We start from the raw sequence: 9,464 nt of genomic DNA, 5'->3' as shown, positions 1-9,464 counted from the left end.
TCAGGCAGCTGAGCAGACCAGCCGTCAGCCATAGCAGAGGAAGGTTTTCTTAAATGCGCTTTCAGTGTGCTAAGATTACATTCTGGGTGGGAGTAGGCAGAGCAACCCACAGTAATCCATTCAGGACTATACATTCTGGCATAATGTGTTCCACATAAAAGGCCATTTCCTCCACAGCAGCCCATTTTCATGCTGGCCCTGTCCTAAAAATCTGCAGAGGAAATGGACCACACTGCGTCTATTTCAAGGACTGCCTTCGTGGTCCAGGCTCATTAAAATGCATTACCGTTATGGCTCAACTTATACCTCAAGTTGCTGCCTAAGCTCTTTTGTTTTAAGTGCAGCTGTTAGTTGAGGGGAATTTTTCCTTCGCTGCGGAATGACGGTAACCTCGACACATGGAGACATTGTTAGAGGCACATGAGGTGAAATGGTTTCCAATCTGATAATGGTTACAGAAAACAAAGAGCGTGTGTATACGTGTGTTATTCAATTTGGCTTTATCGTGTGGAGATTTTCCGACGGACTCGACCACTTCTGCATTATCTGACCACTGGCCAGACCACAGAAACAATGATAGAAGTGGCTGTGTGTTGCAGGATTGTTGTGTTGTAGTCACAGGAAAACCGTTGCTGCTGCTACTTCTACTTCTGTCTGTTTCTGTCCAGAGGAAAGAGTGTGGTCACCTGAAATGAGCCACAAAATTACAGCTCACGTTCAGGGCCTGGATTTTTCAAGTGGGCCTATTGTGTCTAAGACAATTTTTGTGTGCTGGAAAAGGAAAAGCATAGCAAAAGAAGTATGTAAAATATGTTGTAAAAATAGTTTGCATGACTATGAATTATGTCAGTTACACATAAAGGGACATGGTACTGACTGCCAGCTGTAAGACTATACATAAGCAATCTGAAGAGTCTGAGACTGAGACTTGTTTTTGTTTTTAAAAAGTCAAAAATCAGGACCAGCACTTCTAAATAAAATGTCTACAGATAAATATTATTAAATGATGAGCTCACATCAGGAAATCTTTTATTGGGCCAATGCCTTTTTTTGGAATCCACTTTCTGAGTTTCAACACTCAAATGCTCGGTGGATGTTCTTTGGCTTTGTAGGTGAGTACAGATGAGATGACATTTACTGCTGTTAGATAGACAGAAAATAAGATACAGAGTGGTACATTATGTCAGGAAGTGTGCTGTCACTGTGGAGCATGGTTATTGTTAAAGTCTGATCGTCTGAAACCTCCTCCACACACACTTTTCTGTTGGAAAATAAACGTGTTATGAGAATGACTGGCTCTTTATTTTGCATCTAGGCTTTGGTCACTCTGTAACAGAAAGTGTGCTCATGTGTTTTTTTTTTGGTTTAAAGAAAACACTAATGATTAAATCCTGGCTGGCAGTGAGTGAGCAAGTGAGTGAGTGAGTGAGTGAGTGAGTGACTGACTGACTGACTGACTGACTGATTTTGAGTTTGGCGCTTACCTGGAGTTGACTTTAACGCTGGCTCAAGCAGAGGCCCCACAGGCAGTAAGCCCAAATGATGTTCATAAAAGAAGTTCTTGTTCAAAATAGAAAACCAATTTAGACATACTCGACTTAGAAACAGGTGTAGGCTCTCTTTCAGTCCAACAGCAGCTCAGCAAAGCCAACCCCAACACTGCTACACATGTGCAATTGACACACCTGGATCTCCGAATTGATTAATAAGCCCCGCCCTCTGCCAGCCAGCCAAAAGAAAGAAGATAATTTATATGATATGAGCCTTATTGTATGAAACTAATGGGCCTGTACCTAGGGATTTCTGTTAAATTCATGTCCACTCAATGAAGAGACTGGCCAATTACATAGAGACTGCAGTTAGGATATTAACCTCTCTCTCAAGCTCTCTTTTTCAATCTTTGATCAACTCCTTCTGTCCTTTTTTGTGTGTGTACAATCGAGTGCAGCACCATAAATGCAACTGGGGTGAGACAGTTTAAAGCGTCCATTTCTGTACAGTAGATATGAAGCCACAGCGTACACTTAAGTTATTTTTATGGATTAAACAAACAAGAGTGTGTTAATTAGTGAGCTTTAAAGGTAGACTGTACCATTTGACAGAGCCATGCTACTTGTTCCCCGCTGTTTCCAGTCATTATGCTAAGCTAAGCTAACTGGATGTGGCTTCATATTTAACAGACAAATATGGGGCTGGTATTTTCACATCTATCTATAAGCAAGAAAGCAAATGAGCTCTTTCCTCAACATGTCAAACATTTTCTTCAAAACAACAGATTTTAATTTTTTTTTTTTCAATCATACATCAGCCTTTTCTCAGCACTATCAGTGATACAGTAGATTACCAGTGACCTGCTCCTCCCATCAGCAGTGACACAAAAAACCTTCCGACTGTATTTATTTTAACTTTACAAAGACACTCAAACTCATCCAGCACTCGTCTTACATCTAATGAGGCCCCTGACTCCAGATGTTCTGACCAAAGCAGCTGCCAGCTGTAGCCATCAGGCATACTGTACATAACATCTACTCTTCCCGTGCCTTTCCCATCACTATTCCTATCTGTCGCTTTCAATTTATCTTGAAATTCTTCTGTAGTTTGGTGGAAAAGCAGTAAGGAATGTGCTGGCACTATAATACAGCATCATTAGCCACAGCAGAGCTCTTTGCCTTCTCACTGCCAGCTCCAGCCTCCACGTCTTAATCTTCACCACTGTGTACACTTGTTGTCCAGCTGATGCTATGGCAACGGGGCTGTGTTCTACTAGACCTGTGATGATCTTAGAGAGAAACACACACACACACACACACACACACACACACACACACACACACACACACACACACACACACACACACACACACACACAAGCACTCATGAACGCGTACTCGCACACATACACATCCATACACGCATGTGGGCAGGAAGACAGACCAACAGGAGGAAAAGCAATAAAGAGTGAGCATTAAAATGCCTGCGCAGCTCCGAAAGCAGAGCAGTAAAATACTGATGGAGGGAAGGTGAGGCACTTCTGCGCAGCTCTGTTGATGTTGGCCAGTGTTCTTCTTTCTGTAATGACTTCAGTTCTCATCATAAGCCATTTACCAGCTTAACAAGGGGATCTACCACATGTCAGAAAATAGGCCCAGGCCAGCATAAATAATGACATATGTTACAGTCATAATTGTGTGATTACATAACAGCAAACCTAATTGGTTATGGCAACATGGATAGGCATGTGTCCAAACACATGGAATAAGACCACTACATGTCATATTTGTTGGTTAGACACTCCACAGTAGTGCTGCTTTTTAGAGCCCAACAGATGTTTTAGGCTCAGTTCCTATGATGATGGTGGGCAGTGACAGATAAGTGAGATGAGGTTTACATGGCTTAAACTTCCCATCCACGTATAGCTCATTCATTATTTATTAGGGCTAGTAGCACTGCACACATGATAGGGCCTCAGAAACATGCATATTCTTAGCCTTTCCTGCATTAGATCAAAGGAGCCAAGTCCTTGGTACAGCTCCATTTATTATTCATGTGCAGGCAGGAGTTTGTTACTTTGCAAAGTGAAAGCATGTGCTGTACACATGGAATTAGACAGCTCCTTATTGTAGAGAGCGCAGAGCTCCACCAAGGCCCGGCCTATAGACAGACAAACAAACAGACTAGAATGGCACTTGGAGAGTGCAGACCTCTAAGGCATGCTCCATGTCGCAATGTTAACCTTGAGGGAACATTCACATGAATTTTTCTCAGTCAGGAACTCAATATACCAATTATTCCGACACCCCATGAATGCAGCACTATGATATTTGTGTTTCCTCCCTGTGATTCAAAACCACTTCACAATTTAAGGAGGTCTTCCTTGGCCTATGCTTCACCCATCCACCAACTTTCATGAAAACAATGCCAGTAGTTTTTCTGTAATCCTGTTGACAGACAGACAGATTGACAGACAGACAGAAAAGCAGCTGACAACCACATAATCAAATAAAAAGTCACCAGTGAAACCATATTGTCGAAATTGCTTGTTAGAGAGCTAAAATGTCAAAATGTCAAACATTAAAGTTATAACCTATACTTCCATTAGCTCTTGCAGTAATATAGGTCTATTTAGCTGTGTTTACTTTTGTTTTTATATCCAAATAATTGGGTTAGACGCTTAAGGTTTAAGTATTAGTCATTTTGCTTTAAGTTGGGCCATATATCCAGATCTGAGCAATTAAAGATTGATGAGGAAAATGCTATCACAACAGGTATGAATAATGACCAAAACTATAAAAACAGGACTATTTGTATATACAAAGAGTTGTTTTTATCTTTGTTTTTGGTCTCAGCTAACTCCCGAGGAAAATATCTGGCTTAGCTAATATGTTCACCAGTCAGTCATTAACTTGGTGTGCTGCAGCATGAAACCAGTGTGCGTAAACCAAAACAATAAAGTCTGGGAAATCAAAACTATGAACTGAAAGGAACTAAAAAAAACTGTGTAGAGCTGAGAGGAACAGCAAACATGGCTCACATACTATTATCGTTTACGGTCGCTTTTAATCATAGTGAATATATTTGAGGATCAATCCTGTGACACTGTGTCAATCTTCTCCACTCAAGTTGGGAACATTGAGTCACACATTTAACTTGGAAAACAAGTGAGAAAAACCAGTCCAGACAGTTCTGAAGCCAAATTTCCAGACAGCTTATCTCTGCTGATGTTCTCAGGTCTGATGTGTGCCTCACTCATGCACTCATACAAACACAGACGAATACAAAAGCAAGAATCTAAAGCAAGAAGGATATCACCCACGCATACATCCACGTGAGGTGACTGAATTCCTGAAAATTATTTGTACAGTAAAATGCAGACAGACAGACATAAACAAAAGTTTGTACATGAAGAGTTAAATACAGCACATGTGGGAGTACTTAACTGAGTTCGGGCCCCCTTCTGACTTCAGCCTCACCTATGTCGAGTTTCTTTGTAGTTCAGCAGAGGGTTAGTCTGCCGCAGCCATAACATGTGTAATGTACCATAACTCTGGAGAGATTAGAAAACATTCTGCTGGACTCAGGAAACACAGTATTGAGCGTGGTGAGCATATTGTATGAGTATGAGACAGAGAAAAAAAAAACGTTTGCAGTATTTCAACTTAAGCTGTGTGAGGTGTATGGGTGCATGTGTAAGTGTGTGTGTGTAGGGTATGGGCCACTGACCCAGAATAATCAGCACCCATTTCTTTTCTCTGCTTACAGTCTACACCCCTTTGCAGCAGCTTAAATCCAGAACCACCACAGTCAGTCAACACAGACCTTTCACAGACTCAGACACAGAACTTCTAACATATTTATAGCGTGGTATTTCCCCTGCTTGTTGCCCTTAAGCAAGTCCACCTTCCATTGTTATCCTTCTGGAGAGGACATGACATTTGTAGTATACGCACCACTCTTTCACTACGGTCTCAAAACACTCAGCCAGATGAGGGCAAAGGGTTATCCAGTTGACAGATGAACTGAACACCCAGCAATTTGAAAAATAGAAGGAACAATGACATCCGCAGCATTACAACATAGTAGGAAACATGACATAAAGGAAAAGATTTAAACAAAACCATTATTACACATCATGTTCATTTGTAAGTCTGATTTCTTACTTGTGTTCAAAACAATAATGTCAATTACTTTACACACTAATTAGTATTAGAAACTTTAAAAAAAGAAAAGAAAATTACAATAAGTTAGTTTAGGACAGTTTATGAATTTCACTTCGGGGAATCCCAAGAGACAGATCACCCAAACAGGAGCCTTTTAGTCCCTTGTATGGACCAAACCTCCCACCCCATTCTTTCATATCCCTTACCCTGATAAATCATAGTTATCGTTTTTTTTCTTAAACTTAAATACATACTTACTACTTACCAGTTTTTTCTAGGGCTTTTTCATTAGTGTGATCAAGGGATCACATTTTATTTCACAAGATGATGTGATAGCTGTGTAAACGGTTGAGAAAGACCATGAGATGTGGTTGAAAGCTTTGGGGAAAAGTAAATCATCATTATTTTTTAATTTGGTCATTTCAAAGGTAAAAAAATAAACAAAAGTTACATTGTTTGAGTTGTTTGATAAAGGGGATGTGTTGCAGTGTGTTGCTAAAATAAACATGTTTCTCCCCCATCATCTATTTCCAAACACATCAGGGTCACATCTAGAGGTGTTTTGGAGGCCTTCGGGGCTGGAGCTGTGTTTTACGGTCCCACATGTCAGTAGCTTACACATGTTCCTATTATAGTCCCACAATTCTCCGGGAGCATGTGTGGTCTTCTTCCTGTTACCTAGAGAACTGTTTTTCCACCTGCTCACTGTTGCTGTGGATCACATCCCTAGGCCTGGAGGTGATAGTGAGCCATTAGGACTTCATTCTGCAGCCGAGGGGAGAAAAGGAGGTTAGTGTTGAATCTTCTTCTCGTTTCTTTATTTGTCCCCCTATATCTTCCTTCACTTGTTCTCTCGCCATTTGGCTTTTTCTCTCCCCATTTGGCTTTCCTCTTTTTTGCCACCATTTCCATTTCTTATTTCATGTTTTCCCTGCTTGTTTATGCTCCCAGTGCTCTGCCTATTTCACCTGTCGTTTTTGGATTGCAACTTTTCTCTTCACCTTTCTTTTCATTCTTTCCCTTTATACATAAACAAGTCTTTACTCTCTGTATTCATATCCTCTTTAATGGTACCGCCACTTTTCAGCCCTGTCCTCCCATTCCTCCCCACTTTACAGTGTCATCATATCTGCCCTTGTCCTCTTCACTCACATGCACACAAACGTATTGAATGCACACAACCAGCGCACACAGACTCACTCAAAACTGCAAATCCATTCATTATGATTAGCAATTCTTTAGCCAAGCAAACTTTCATGACTTAAAAACACAGTTTATTTCATCCCATTGCTGGAATTATATATGCATTTACATTGCATTAGTTTTTTTTATTCTACTAAGTGCTGCAGCTCTTGCATCTACATGTTGGAAGAATATTCTGGTCTGAGCTCTCCCACACAGATAATGGTCTGGTTTCCGTACCAGATGATACTGGCATGTCTTCTCTTACTGGCCCTAACCAGCAGAACAGCTAAGGGGGATCAGATAGAAAATACAAATCTTCAATTTGTAGAGCTCTGATAAACGCGACAGTAATTAATTGTAGATTGTTTTGGGAAATGTTGAGCGACTTGACTTGCATTTCACACTTTAAAAGTAGCAGCACATAAAAAGATATATAATGATGCTTGTTCTTGTTTTGTTTTTTAACCAAAGCTGTAACCTGAACATCTAAATCAATCATGAGAACGCATCCTTGCTGTCTGAGGACACAAAATAAGCAAAACAACATGTCTTGAGTCAAACGGATTGGTTACATGAGTGTCAATGACAGGAAGTGGTGCATTAATGTAAGTATTGGCTTTCTTCACATCCTCAATTAACACTTATTGTCATCAGCATATTGAGACTAGAGCTGGGCCACCACTGTGCCACCTGGGGAACAGGGCCTTCTGGGCAGCCTCCAGGATCTCCTGGGATACAATTGTTCCACTAATGTCATTGTAAACTTCAATAGGCTTTGGCTGGGCTCCCAATTCCTGCTACACAATGATAGTAATTTATCATGGGAATATTGAAATGGAGCTGCTGTCTGACTGAATGTGTCAGCACTGGAATTCTATTGTAGATGTAAGACATGACATCCGTGTTTTTCATTTGTTCTCCTGTCGGCTTGAGGAGCCCATCTGCCAAAGATATTAACACCTTATTTATCAATCCATGCCAAAGGGCTAAATTTAATAAAGGAGGGCTGTGTACAATATTTTGGGGCACTGATTCTACTGTTTTTTCTTGTAAAGTCTCCACATTAGTAATTTGACCAGTTGTTCATATAAAATGATTGTTCAGTGCAGGTTTAAACGTCAGCCCCAATTCACTAAATATGTATTTCTACTACATTTCCCTTGTCTTATTTTTGTGGGCTTGGTCATCATTGCTATCAGTTGGGGTAACATTGTACTCACCAAAGCAGTTTCTTAGATCAGACAGGTTGTAAACAATCAAAAGGTTTAGCCTGATGATCTTAACCACTTCATTCAGAGGTCAAACCTAGGATGAGTGCACATCAAATGTCATAATGTAATAATCCGCCATTGCACAGGAACATTATGGGCGCTCACTTTGGCAAATATGGTAGGGCAAAGTTGAACCTGGAAGTCAATCTAACGGTGACAGATATTCACAACAGACAGTTGAATAAAATTTTACTTCTTCCCTTCATTTTATCTTCCATTTAGTTTGGCTAATCTGGAGGTTTGTTCTGACCCAGAATGATCCTCTGATTGCTTTTGTTTCTTTCCACCCCTATTGAACTATTTTTAGTGATGTCACTGCAATCCCACATCTCAGCAAATTAAATGGGTGAATGCAAAGTTTGGCCAAATTTACCAGAATAAGATAACAGTTGTCAACTGGAATCGTCCATGAACAATTTTTAGATTTGTGCCAAGATTAGAGACATGTTGCTTATACAATGCTTCTTCCTGAATCTAATGGACCTAGATAGTGTGTAAATATGAATCATGCATTTCCCCTCTAATGAGGTAGCTTCTTGTAATGAGGTTTACTGGCCTAATGTTGCATATGCATATTCCAAGATTAAGCAAATAATGAATTCCCCCTCAAAACACACCAAATCCCTCTTGGGCATTGTGTATATTTTAGCTCAGCAGTACTGATCCCCCCTTGGGTTAATTATGTCTCTCTTAGTGAGAGTATAAGCTAATAAGTGAGCACCAGGTGTGTTTGTGGTTGCTGACGATCACAGATTCTTGATTGGATGCAAACCTCTCGGACTGCACCTGGAAGCTCAGGGTCGTTAAGGTCCCAGACCCAATCAGCCCAATTTTACTGAATTTCACTTTCTCCTGTTTAGATTGGTCTGGAATGAATTCAATTGTGTTCAACTAGCTGGAAGCTGAAACTGTGTCACCCCAGAGGTCTGTTACAGATCATTTGGTGTAGGCAAATAGATATCCTCTAGAACCAAGAGAACACAACTAATTGACTGACGTTTGTTCTGTACCACGAGGGTCATGTTTATTACATCAGGACATTAGAGGGTGCTGGGCTTGCAATGATGACACCCTGATGAAAACAAATGTGAAAAAGACTATGAGCTAAATAAGCTTATTTTCATTGTTTTATTCTAGCTATGTTGCTACAACACAAAACCTGACTTCCAAATACTTTGCTGTCGTCATTTTAGCATTTATTTCACTTTAAAAACAAACCAACCAGTTAAAGAAATTCAAAATGTACTTCCTCCTTTAAGCCTTTATCAGTTTCTATAGAATTCACCATCAATTCTGCCATCAGCTCCATTATCAATAGCAAATGCTGCATCCAGAGACTCCTCAAAGAGCA

This window comes from Etheostoma spectabile, chromosome 14 (genome assembly GCF_008692095.1).
Source record: "Etheostoma spectabile isolate EspeVRDwgs_2016 chromosome 14, UIUC_Espe_1.0, whole genome shotgun sequence".
NCBI classification, from domain to species: Eukaryota; Metazoa; Chordata; class Actinopteri; order Perciformes; family Percidae; genus Etheostoma; species Etheostoma spectabile.
This window is presented reverse-complemented; position numbering follows the sequence as displayed.